General features: G+C 43.0%; 1 protein-coding gene across 1 annotated transcript in view; it reads right to left on the minus strand.

The window, feature by feature from the left end:
• The window catches only part of KIAA0040 (KIAA0040 ortholog), a 31590-nt gene that overhangs the window by 1941 nt on the left and 15950 nt on the right, over positions 1-13699 (minus strand). The window lies entirely within an intron of this gene.

The following is a 13699-nucleotide window of genomic DNA, read 5'->3' on the forward strand; positions in this document are numbered from 1 at the left end:
ATCCTAAGCTATGTGGTTGCTTGGATAGAGTAGGCCTTCATTCTTTAACGCCATCCACCCCCACAGCTCTCCCTATATTTTTAAAAGGACTCAGCTATCAAGTATTGAGTTCTTAGAGGCTACTTCAGTTCTGGGGTCCACAGGTACTTGTGTCCAAAAAAGACTTGAAAGATAAACATGATTCAAGGGAATTGAAGCAAACTCTTGGTGTAAGATATTGCTCTGGACCTAGAGATCAGTCACTGATTTTCAGGCTGGAGATGGTAGAGCTCAAGACTGACTCTCCACTTAAAGATGAGTCCGACATGCAGTGTGGTGAGGTGACATGTTTGAAGACACAAGGAGCTATAATGAACACCCAGATTTCTGGATAATGGCCCAGTGGTCTCCCAAGTATATTGGGCAAAAAGAAGTAAGAATGATGACATTTTGTATTTCAGGTGAAACTTTCCTAGCCACTTTCACATGAGTTATAGCTTTATGTAAATGAGAGGTACATTGACCATGGAAGCAAGGGACTTTGGGTCCAGAATCATTCTAAAGATCAGGACTCATTCTCATGCCCTGCACTGGGGCATAAATGTGTGGGCCATCCTGTGTGTGTGTTACATACAGTATCCTAGGGATTATCCTCAGCTCTCTTATTCCCTGGATAATGCATTCTGTAACTGTCCTTTGTATTCAGTGTCCATGTGTACATTTAAGCCATACCTTATCTTGGTTTTGGCCTGCTGGCATATGACCCATGCCCTTGGGGTATTATTTCTCTAATCTATGCAATTATATAAATTGGCACCTATGACCGGCACCTACATTAAGCCCATGGAGCCTGAAGTCATGCCAATAAGAGCACTTACATACCCGGCACTATTCTAAGCACTCTGAACCTGTTAACTCATTTAATCTTCATTAAAACCTCATGAAGCAGGTACAGTTATTCCTCCATCCTACAGCCAAAGGGACAGAAGTGAGAGAATGACAGAGCAGAATTGCTGATTCCAGGGAACTTGGCTCCAGATTATTAAGAGGTGGGAGCCCATTCACAGGTGTTGCTCTGGACTCCCTATTTCTTTGTATGGAATGAACCCCATTTTTGGCAAATAGGCCAGAACTTACAGAATACAACATTTGGCTAGTCCCCAGATTGAAACATTTACTCCAGTCTGTTGCAAAAAAAGACTGCAGAGATGGCCAACAAGCATATGAAAAATATGCTTGTAATAAGGGAAATGCAAATTAAAACCACAATGAGATATACCAATGAGAACGGTACATCTTAAAACAACTAACAACAACAAATGTTGGCGAGGTTTTGGAGAAAAAGGAACTCTCCTGCACTGCTGGTGGGAATGTAAACTAGTACAACCACTATGGAAAACTCTTTGGAGGTTTCTCAAACTGCTAAAAATGGAGATTTCATATAACCTAGAATTCCACTTTTAGGTATTTACCCAAAATACACAAAAACACTGATTCAAAAAGACTCCTGCACCCCATGTTTATTGCTGCTTTATTTACAATTGGAAAGACATGGAATCAACCCAAATGTCCAAAAGTAGATAACTAGTTTAAAAAGATGTGGTACATATACACACTAGAATATTACTTCGCAATCAAAAAGATAAACACATGCCTTTTGCAGCCACATGGATGGAGCGGGGAGGGATCATGCTTAGTGAAATAAGTCAGAAAGAAAAGGGAAAATACTGGATGGTTTCACTCATAGCAGGAGTATAAAGGACAGGGGGGAAGATAATAATAATAATGAACAATTATATACCAGAGACATTTTACAGGGTGGAATGGGAAATGGATAAAAAATGGGGGTGGGGGAAGTGTACTGGACTATGGTGATGGTACACAGGTGAACTGGTGGTGGGAAGCACATAGTGGTGGAGAGGGAAAAAGGCACAAAATGATGTAAAATAAGCTATTATATTATTTAAAAAAATACTCTGGATATGAATTAACAACAACAAAAATGACTGCAGGGAATTTCCATTGTTAGATACTTCACACACCATGAAGATTCATACATAAAACCCATTCCTGCCCAAGTGGAGGTTCATAGGAAGCACCTGGATATTGACTTAAGTAGCAGAAAAGTAGTTGAGAAGTCACATGACCTCCTGGAGGCGGAACATCCCATGTTGTGGATGTACTTTCGCACCATCAAACCCATATGCTCTTTACAGAGACAACCCATCCATGGTATCCCCACCTGTCCTCAGACAGGCACTCATCCGCTTTCCTTCCATTTTAGCTGCTGCCTTTTGGATTTTCCTTCTCTCTTTTCTATTACCTTTGCTTTGATGTCAGCTTTGGATGGTTCAGTGTTTTTTGGTCCAAGGAGAGATATTTAATGCTGTTGTGGAAGACACTGGGTGTTTTTCTCTAATTTGATCATAACATAAGCTTCCCAACTGTTCCTTTTGCTGTATTTCTGGGATTCAGATTAGACATCACAAACAACCCATTTGTTGACCAACTGTTCTGTGCCAGAGATGGAGCCGGTCCCTGCAGGGAGCTTAAGTAATTGGGGTCACACTCTTGGAAATAGAGAGTGAGAGAGAGGAGAAATTAGGGCAGTTGTCATGGAAAAAGAGCTACTTGAAGAACACCTAGGAAGATGACTAGGATCTTGACAGAGAAACATAGGTGGAAAATGCATTCAAACATTCCAGTGAGAGAAACTTATAGTCTATGGGCAGGAGAACAGGAGATTTCTGGCGAGCCTGGAGCCCAGGGTGGGGAGGGGGAGGGCTGCAGGTCCTGTGGTGACCTACGATAGACAGGTTCATGGATATGTGTATATTTGGAGGTTTTATAATATGAAGATAATAATAAGATATAAGGGCAGCTATAATTAGAGCTGCCCTTCAGGAAAAGATAACAAGCTCTGAAAAACTCTGGAAACTGTTTAAGAACTCTCTATTTAATAAGCATTTTGTGAGTACCTATTAGGTGCTATACACTGTGTTAAATGTCGAGGATTCAGTAATGAAGGACAGAGATATAGTTTCTGCTATCACCAAATTGTGTACATTCCAATTGTAGTTATTATTCTTGAGAGATAATAATATATAATAATATATAATTATATATTAATATATAATATAAAATATAATAAGTAAATTCCAACTTGGGTGACTAAGTTGGCTGAATTAGAAGCATGCATTTGAATTATGTGTTTATCTCAAAGGCCGAGGTTCTCTGCCCCTCCTAACCTTTGTCTCGAACTTATCTAGCCCTTGGCACCTAAAATAGCCTTTGAATAAATAAAGTTCTTTTCAAGCTAAAGCTAAGTCAATAATTCACTTCTGGATTCCTCAAGGTACTCATATGAGTCTGCTCTCCATACAGCCAAATGGAGTATTTATTAATATTTGGGAATCCAGTCTGGGGAAAATTCGATTAAAAGGTAGTCTTTATTATTTTTTAATCTAAGAATTCTCTCCTAGGCACCCCCAGGTTACTTGCTGAGCTCTGCTAATCTATAGTGTTTCATTAGTATTTATGAGCCTTGCATTATTAGTATTTCCAGGAAACAATCAGATATCTCCTTAGTGGTATGAATTAAAAGTTAGAGCTCCCATGAAATATTTTACAAAAAGAGTCATACCTTGGGTACTAGCAATATACTCTGGAAGACCCCCATCTTTTTGTTGATTCTTTAGTACTGTTGACACTGAAAAATAATGACTCTCCACTCTTGTAAAATCAACAATAGGTGCCAGGTAACCTTTATTGTTTGATTATGGTTGTGGGGTTGGGTATGAGGAGAGAAAGAGGAAGTTATTTTCAATTCCCTTGAGAACAAATATGATTCGTCTTTATATCCTTGGTGGTGTCTGGCTAGGGAGAAAGTCACTCATTCATCCTTCTTTCAACAAACTTCTCTCAGCCTATGTGTTTGGTGTCAATAAAGAACAGAGCTCCTGGAGCTGGAAGACCTGGGCTGGCGTCTTGGGTCAAATCACACGACCTTGGTGAGTTGCTGAAACTCAGCAACAAAATGAAGCTAATACGCTTCTCTTGTAATGATGTTGTGAGGATTAAAGAGCTCAATACAATTAATGGATTCTGTAAACCTTAAAATACTATAAAACACAATCTATAAAATAGTGGGTCAGCTCCAGATGGGCTAAATTCTGGTCTTAAATTTTTCTTCCTTATCTCTGCCCTGCATGCCCAATCCTCAGTGCTAAATAACCAAGGCCTCCCACACCATTCAAGTGAAAAGGACTGCAAAGGTAATCACCATTTTCATGGTTGATCTGAAGGTGTGTGACTATAAGTTTAGACTTTTGCATCCACAACAGCGATGGAGAAGGGTTGCTTGAGGAAACTGATGATAGCTGGAATATTATTGAGCTCATAAAGTTAGACTTAAGGAATGTGTCTAGCTGTTTGCAGGCTCCAGCCCTTCCTGCCCACCGCCCCCATCCCAGGCTTTAGATGTACAGGAGAGCCCTTCCCTAGGGAGACCTGATCCATCCTTGAGAGCCAAGTGCTTCTCCAGAGTTGTATCCAGGGCTGGCTGTGGACTGGAGTTCCGTCTTGTGCTTCCTAAGAAGGGAGCAGGCTTTTTATTTGGCATCAGCCTCCCACTGTTCTTGTTTATTAGATGAAATAATATATACAAAGCTGCAGAATAAGGTTTGTCAGTTAGTAGATGCTTCTTAGAAATATTAGTGGTAACGATCATGATAGCGCACAGTTAAATTCCTTGAACTCACCAACTCCAGAATGACCTATCAGGTGTCTGCAACTGCAGACACCTGAGTATATGTGTGTGTGGAATCATCTTATAATTGAAAGTTAGGGACAAAGACCTTCCCTTGAGTCTTTCCTTAAATGCTACCATTGAACCTTCTACTTTATATTGTGGTTATCTCTGTGCTTGCTCCCTCTCCTCACCAAAATACTTTCACTGGCAGCAGGATGAAGTTCTGCCTAATATCAATTGTTACCAACCAAGTAAAAGATGCAGATTTCTGGGCTCCAGTCCTAGTGACCCTGATTCAGCAGCTCTATAGTGAGCTGAGGAATTTTTGTAACAACCAGCCTAATTCTTTTTGACAGGTTCAAAAGCTATTGTATACGCAAATCAAGTAGAGGAACTTCTTATATGAGCACAGGAGCCTTGGGATTGTGGGCAAGGGGAGGTGGGAAGAAATTTATTTTTATACATAGCAGCACCATGGACTACTGCCTGCTTTTGTGTGAGGAATCTGAACCAGAATGATTTCCCGGGAGGACACAATCCAGTGTCATAAGCATTCACTGAAAACCTACTATGTATCCAGCTCTGTGCATTCAGGCCCTCAACATCCTTTATTCTAACAAGAAGATGAAAATAGCAGAAGCAAAGTGTAATGAATACTGTGATCAACTTTGGGGTACAGGGGGTGGGGGCAGATAGTGGGATGAATAGCAATTCAGGATGGAGAAGTAAGGGAAAGTAAGTAAATGGAAATGACAATCAGGACCATGTGTGTTCAGTCACTTGGTCCATGACTATTTGCAGAGCACATACTACATGCCAAGAACAAGCAGACCAGATCCTGTCTTTTCAGTGCTCAAAGTCTAATATAGGTAGAAATACCCATCTCAGGACCCCACAGACAGTTGTGAAAGTATAGGAATGGCAAGTGGAAGAGGAAGCCTGTGTGGTGGTGAAAGTGAGTAATACTCATTAGGGAGTTCAGGGCAGGCTCTGAGTGGGGATGCCTTAGTGAAGATCTGAATGATAGAAACAAAAAAATTATTTAGGGTGTCTGAAGTATTGAAGCAGATAAATTCTTTTAAAGAATTTTCAAATAATATGCTTGACATATTTTCAACCTTCAGATACATTTTCAAGTGAAGAGACACTGAATTCAAAGCGATGAATTCAATTATGAATACACTTCAAAGTGTGCCCCCACGTCAGAAGACACAAGGAAATAATATATTGCGTGTGTGTATGTTTATGAATAACTGGACTCATTGCTTTTCCTGAAAAGGACCTTAACGGGCAGTGTAAGGGTGACCGTGGGGTGTCCTGAAGTGTCCCAGAAGGTAGGGAGTTACTACATCCACAGAGCCTTCTAGCCATGGTAAAGACTGGTGAATGCTGGGAGAACCATCGGATTCTAAGCAATCAAGGGACACAATTAACTGTGCTTCATAAAGAATGCTCTCACTGAGGCGATCAGAGAAGGAACAGGAGGAGACAATTTTTATCACTCTGGGAAAATGGCAACTAGGATGAGGGTAAGTGTGCCAGCGGGCGGCCTGACGTAGTGTGCGCTGTGAAGGGGAAAATCTCAGGCAGAGGGGTTTGGGGGGAGAAGTGTCCCTAAGCTGTGCTCTACTCTGTGCTAGCCCTCACCTCTCAGGTTTCCAAGCCTGGCGTCTAGGTCATATTTTTTGAAAGGGACTGCTTTAATGCCTTGGGCACAATTTTACATAAAATCAGAAATCCATGCTCTGTTCCTGCTCCAGTCAGTAGAAGATGCAGGATACATCACAAGGCTAGCGCAATCTGACTGGATTCCCCCTCAGCCGGATGTGCGGTCCCGCCTCAGGCGCTATTTCCGGTTCTCTGTGAGGAGCGGCTTCCCTGTCAGCCTCTGCTCCAGCGCTAGGGCATCTGCTGCCAGCCTCTGTCCTGTGGTCTCAGAGCTTCTGCAGAGCCCCCGGCTCCTCCCTGTGCCGTCAGTGACCTTGTCAGGGATCTTCTCCACGTGGCTGTCTGGGCCCTGGGCTGGAGCGTAGGCGCTGCGTAGTGTCCTGAGCAGGATGATGAGGAAGGCGCTGCCACCAGGCCTGGACCTCCCCATGTGGCTGAGAGGCGCCTGGGACCATGGCGTCGTGACCAACGATGCCCCGGGGCCCTCCAGGGGCCTGTGGGATTGTTTGCTTGTGTTGATCACTTGCCTGTGACACGCCCCGCAAAGGAGCAGATGAGCATCACCCCTGCCTGGAAAAGGAGCCTCGAAGTGCTCAACAGCCCCCCAGCTCCTCTGCAGACTGAATACCTTCCTGGAGGACAATGGCTTTCTAAGAATCTGGCCTCTGCGACTCCAGCCTCCGGGGCTGGCATCCGCTCCGTAGCTACCCTGCCTGGATTTGTCTTCAGTATTTCTGCTCCAAACCCACAAAAGTCTATCAGTAGCATTTAAAATCATTTCAAAGTTCCTCCTGAGACCTGCCCAGCCTCCTGTCAGGCAGTGGCCTCCACCACCAGTTCTCGGGAAGCGGGCCTCCGGGCCGCAGCCAGGCCCTGGGGACCTAGGACTGCGTGCTGGTGACATCTCGTGGCGTGTACTCTTCGATGGTGTGGAAGCCGCCCAGTCAGCCACTGTGTTGCTGCTCGAGCTGGTCCAGAGCTCAAGCTGTCCTCAGCCCCTCCACCTAGGAGCCTGGCAAGGCGGGTGGTGGCCAAGCAGAATGTGCTGATTTTTTTTTTTTTTTTCTAAAATAGGAATCCCATCAGTCTCTACCTGACTCCCCACCATCTTTCCTGAGGGTTTAAAATATCTTATTTGGCATCCGGCCTCTCCACCCTGCCTTCCCAAACCTGGGCTGAGCCAGGTTTGAATCACCATGCAGTGCTTGCAAAATCCCCACGCTGACAATACTGTCCACGTCCCGGGGGCCAAGGCCTCTGGCGGTGAGGACCTCAAGGACGCAAAGTGGAACCTGGCTCAGGAGGTGTTAAAGCTGCTCCTCTGGGTAGATAATTTCCTTACCTGGCTATGTTGGCATGCCCAGGCACCCTCTAAGAAAGGTAAGTACGATTTTGTATGGAAATTTTCAGATCACAGCAATAATCAGCTGGTAGAATATTACCTTTGTTACTTAAGCCTGGCTCTAGGCGTGATAAGTAGGTATTTGTATCTCCCTCAATTTAATTAATTGCTTCAAGTAACTAGTCCAAATACAAAGTTGGAGTCTCTTTCCACTCTACCTCCCTGGGAGAATGAATACATTGAGTGTAACTAGATATTGAGTATTAGAGGAAAATAGATATTTTCCATCAGAATCAGAGTTATAATTATGGTTGTAGTTTTGAACAACAGCACACATAGATCATCAATTTAAAAATGATTAAGGCACCACGGTTATTAAAGATAATAAAAGGGTGCTTTATCATATAGACATTATGAAGTGGAAAAATTCAGAAAAGGGTCTTTGAGTTGGGTTCTCGCACTTAACTGATAAGGAATCTGGCACCCAAAGGTATGATGAAGTGGCAGTCACAAAGCTGACCCTTGGTGGACTCAGGGCAGGAACCGTCTTCGCCTTCAAGCATCTCCTCTTGCCAGTTCTCCTTTCCCTACAAGGTCCTTAAACTGAGCACTGAGGCAGCACATGGCAAAATGCCTACCAGTGCTCATTCTGGGCTCATCTGGCCAAGGACCGTGGGCTTGACTCCTGAAATGGTCCCCAAAGGTGTCTATGGTCTCTCTGCTTGCTCAGTAATTGGTCAATTGGAAAGGACCTTGAGGAGGACTCCAAGACCTCCTGGGTGTCAAAGGCAGGAGAGTACCCTACTGCCTATAGTGAGACACAAATCAATGTTGAGTGACGTCACTGAGATTAAGGATTCTTTGCCATGTCTGCTAGCTAATCCTGGCTAATACAAGTGACAAGAAAGGTAATGGTGGCAGTGATTTTAACAGATATGTGATGTGGTTAACAACTTCTGTAGTGAGCTTGCACCCAAGATGGGTTTAACTGAGTGCTTCTGAGAGCTGGTTGTGGAGTCAAATGTGTATCTTGGGTTTGAATCTTCTACTCACTAACTGTGTCAAAGCTAGCAAGTTATTCAAATTCTCATGCTGGGGCTCAGTTCTCTAGGTTATTGTGAAAATGAAATTAATCAGTAGATGCAGGCCCTCTCAGAGTGGAGCATGGTGATAAATGTGAACTCTTGTTATATGACCTCAAACAAGTAGGCTGGTCAAAATAAACATCCATCTACCCCTTAGCTAATGATGACTGTGTTTGCCTTTATAAAGTTTGGGAAGGTTTTGGAGTCATAACTTTGATCACACAGGTCACCTTTGAAAGACATTTTTTTCTCCTTTTTCCAGTTTCTGGGTAGTAAGGAGTTTCTAATTTAATCCATTCAATCTTTTTTATCTTTTCAGAATTAAAATGTCTAGGCATCATTCTGAAGCAGAATTGTGAGGCGTTGGATACAGTTTCTTCATCTTCCCTCCTTAGATCCACATCCTTGAGTAAAGTGGGACAAGAGTCTCCTTCCCAAATCAAACTGTCCTTTTGCTCTTCTCTCATCATGCAGTTATCCTCTTGGTCTATGGCCTCACCTGCTCTAAGTGTTCCTCTGATTCTTCTTTCTAAAATCCAGACGTGTTCTTGTCCTTGCTTAGCTCTTCATGACAATATGACAACCTCTTGGTAAGGAGGACAAGAGCTAGACACCCACCCTCATCGGCTGTCTCCTCCCTTATCACATTTTCCTTAAGTTCTCCCATACATTCCTACTCTCTCCCATTCCCCATGCTTCAACACATGCCAGTCTATCTGTCTAGAATGTTTTCTCACCGTCTTCCCTTGGTCCACTCACAGGAAGAACTCCTGGCCTGCAAGGCTCCTCCGGGTGGGGTTGGGGGACTTTCTAGGAGGCCCCCTATAAAGAGGACTGTCAGTCTTCTGCCCTCAAATCCCCCCAAATAGGTTTCTTTCCCGAGCTCTCACAGAGCACATAAACTCCCACAGCCCTTATCGTATTGTAATCATTGAACTTGGAACATCAGGACAATGCAGGAAAATACAAAGGAATCTATACCTGTTTCTATCTCTGTACCTATATGTTGTTGTTGACTTCTCTTATATTCCCTGCAAGCTCCTGAATAGTAGTGATTCTCATTCATTGGCACCACCTGATGTCCTTGGTGTGCCTGACACACAATAGGTGCTAATAAATATTTGATGAGTTAATGAATTCTTTCAAAGCTTGGATGCATCAGAAGATAGGCTGTGTATCCTTGGTTCTTCCATTAAAGGTTGAATTGCAACTCCCACCCCCATATTCATATGTTGAGACCTAATCCCTAGTACCTCAGAATGTGACCCATAGTCAGACATAGTATTGTTGCATATGTAGTTAGTTAAGCTGAGGTCACACTGGGATATGGTCATCACAATTGTCCCTACCAAATGGGACAGTTGGTTCACAGATGTGGACATGCTTATGGGAAAGACACACAGAGTAGATGGCCATTTAGGAGCCAAGGAGAAAGGTCTGGATTAGTTCCTCCTTTCATGGCTTGAAGAAGTAACTAACCCTGCTGATAGTTTGATTTCAGATTTCTGGCCTCCAGAATGGAGATACAAGTACATTGTTGTTGCTGAAGCCACCCATTTTATGGAACTTTGTTGTGACAGCCCTAGGAAACTAGCATGCCCTTTTGCAACAACTTCCTCACCAATCTCTCTGTTCCACTCTTCCCTCCCTATAGCCTATTTCACACAAGGAAGATCATGTCACAACCCTTCTGCCTCTCCAACCCTTCACTCACCATCCTCTCCCATGGTTGCCCAAGAGTTAAATTTAAACTCTTAACTAGACCTCACAAGTTTCACCATCACCCTGCCCTGCCTCCTCCTTTAATCTCTTCTTGTACACTCTGGACAAGAAGCTGGTTTTCCCCCTATCTTAGTCCTCTTGGTACATTTGCTCTCAGATCTTGGCTTGACTGACTCATAGCATTGAGAGCTCACATGTAATTCCACCCAGTTGTGAACTTAAATGTCACCTCACTGACTGGACTTTCTTAAGCAAGTCATGTATAGAGGCGCAGTCCCCATCACCTTCTCCTATGCTATCCTGTCTTGTGGCTGTTTCAGCCCCCCCCCCCATTCTAAGACTTCTCATCCATGGGCGATGCACCTGCCACTTTTTATTTTATTGCTGTCTTCCTGGAATATGAATTTAGTGAGAACAGGTCCCTTACTTGTCCTTTGTGTCTGGATGCGTAGTAAATTCAGTACATGGCAGGCATTTACTGAACAAATGAAATCATGTCTGTTAACCCAAGAATCCTGAAAAAAATAGTTCTTGAAAAAAATGCCCACCAGTCAACTGGGGTCACTGGAGAGAGCAGGGACAGTGGAGTGCACAGAGTAGTGACCATCAACTACATCTTTGACTAGACTTTGATGATATTGCTCACTGGTTAGTTGCAGTCCAGCCAGATCCTTCAGTCAAATAACTCACAGAAGGAGGAAATAATGATCAAGAAATGCCCATATCACAGAAAGTGGAGTGGGTGGGGGTGGGGTGAGGTGCTTTATCAACCACCTTCCTTTTGCTCAGCTACAAAGAGCTCATTGTAGCTGGGACTCTCTGATAACAAGGGATCCTTTCCTAATTACTATATGCTCTATTTCAGGTTCAGCAGAAAAGAAAATTAAAATGTTCCATTTCACTCCAGGTTCAAATGAGTGAATCTTTCAATCAATCAAGTATTAATTAAGCTATGCGAGGAATTACTTGGGAGGTAAAAGATACCCTCTCTCTACTCAAGGATCATACTGTGGGAAAAATTAGAGAATAATTTAAAAATAATGAAAAGAAATTTAGAAAGTTTCATTTGGGCTTTCTCTGACTTCCTGTAATACAAAGTCTAGAATCTCTAGCTATTTCATTCTCCTTTACCTTTCCTCCTTACCATTTACTTTCCTTTCCTCTTCCCATCCCTAATTAAATTGTCTCTGCAGGGTCCATGCCACAGACTCTGAGAATAGTTGGTCTTTTTCAGTCACCCTCAAGAGCAGTCATTAGAAATTGTATCTCAGGTTCTCTGAAAATTCCAACTGTGCTGAATATGATTGAATAATATTATCTCTAGCCTGTTAGCAAGTCAACAACTTCCTCATATTTACCCGCCTGAGATCATCAAGGAGATTTCCTGATTTTTCTTTTCCTAAGCCATAATACTTATAGTCAAGAATTTTACCTCCTCTGCTGATAGGGTACAAAAGTCTGGACACTGAGTTCAGTTTTCTCTTTCTGTAACAGAGACAGTAGCAAATCTCAGAGGGTTAGGTATTTTATCTACCGTACTGCATCATTTTATCTTCAATATTTTACCAAGAGTGCCTGGTAGAAAGTAGATGGCAATAAGTTTTTACTGAATGTATGTATGAATGCATGATTGAATAAATACATTGCTAGGAGGAAAAGAGATAGTGTGTGAAGCATTTACCCTATGTACACTTCACATAGTGGGTGCTTTAAATTGTCTTGAAAACTATACAGTTGAGAGCTGTGTAGTTGAAAAGTATTTTTGCTACTATGCTGTTCATGTGGTGAGGAATATAAAAACATCCATTTATTAAAGGATGATTTTGTTCTAATAAGAGTTTGATCAATTTTTCACCGAACCAGGTTAAAGAGTGAATGAACCATCTTCTGGAAATCAGGATGGACACATTTGTCTTTCTCTGCTTTTTGCTATCTTTATTTCTATTCTTTCCCAGCTGTGTCTCCCTCTTTCAGCCTTTCTGACCTCCCGGATTGAGTTTCTTAGGGGTGCCTTTCTTGTCCATCACTATCAACTTTCCCGTCTTCATTTCTGCTAGAATGCTCACTTGTTTTCTTTGGACTGGCCTCTTTTGACATAGTTATTTTAGGAAGCCAAAAACCTTAAAACATGGTTGGCAGACTGTCTTATCACCTTTCACAAGAACAATGAATCATCTGTTGAATAGAAAGTCCATTATTTATTGAGTGACTACTAGTGCGTAACTCTGCATGTGTAATCCAGCCAGACATAGTCTCCTTAACAATTTAAGAAACAGGGTTTTTTACCTCTCTGACACAACTGAGGGAATGGAGGTTACCTGGCACTCCCTAGGTTGCCCAAAGCCATGCAAGGAGCCGCCCAAGTCCTCTCTAGCCTTGTTTGAGTCCAAAGACCCTGCGGTAGCCACTGTGCTATCCAGCTGCCACTCTGGGGAGACTGAGCACCTCGGTCTCTGGATCTTATCCTGTGGGGAGTGGGACAGGCACCCAGACATTCATCCAGTGCAAGCACTTGAAGCCTGTGATGTGTGCCACAAAGTATGTGGATATACACTTGATTGATTAAATGTCCTTTGTGACCTTAAGGATCTTAAATTTTAATAAGACCAAAAATGTCAGAAGAGAAGTATCTGCCACATGTGACAGTGGCTGTTGGGGACCTAAAGGCATAAAACTCCTTGGGTGCTCACTGGCGGTCTAGGTATGATAGTCCAATTTTATTCTACTGTATGTTTCCCCCTGATTTCACATACAACTCTCAATCATTAACTAGTTCTAAGACTCGGCCCCACTAGCCTAACCTCCCACTGAGCCACAATCTTCTGGGGCTTTGGAAGGGCCTGTGTCCTCTTTCCCCTGCACCTTAATTCCCACCCACCCATCCTGCCACCTACCTGGTCCTTGGAGGCATTTTAAGCTTGCAACCCTTGGACCATACCCTCCCTCTGAGGTAGGAACTATTATTTGTGCTGTCATCTGTGTAGAGGGCTTAGAAAAAAGAAGTGAGGATAAAAGGCAACGACCTTACTTTTCAGTTGTAACTTCCAGTGTGACCATTGCCCCTGGTCTTTGACGAAATCAGAGGAATGATAAGGTGAGGGATGTTTGCAAGGAGAATGCATATGTAACAAGACGTCCCCAGGCACAATACCA

This window comes from Condylura cristata, unplaced genomic scaffold, assembly GCF_000260355.1.
Source record: "Condylura cristata isolate star-nosed mole 26May11 unplaced genomic scaffold, ConCri1.0 scaffold00024, whole genome shotgun sequence".
In the NCBI taxonomy this organism is placed as follows: domain Eukaryota; kingdom Metazoa; phylum Chordata; class Mammalia; order Eulipotyphla; family Talpidae; genus Condylura; species Condylura cristata.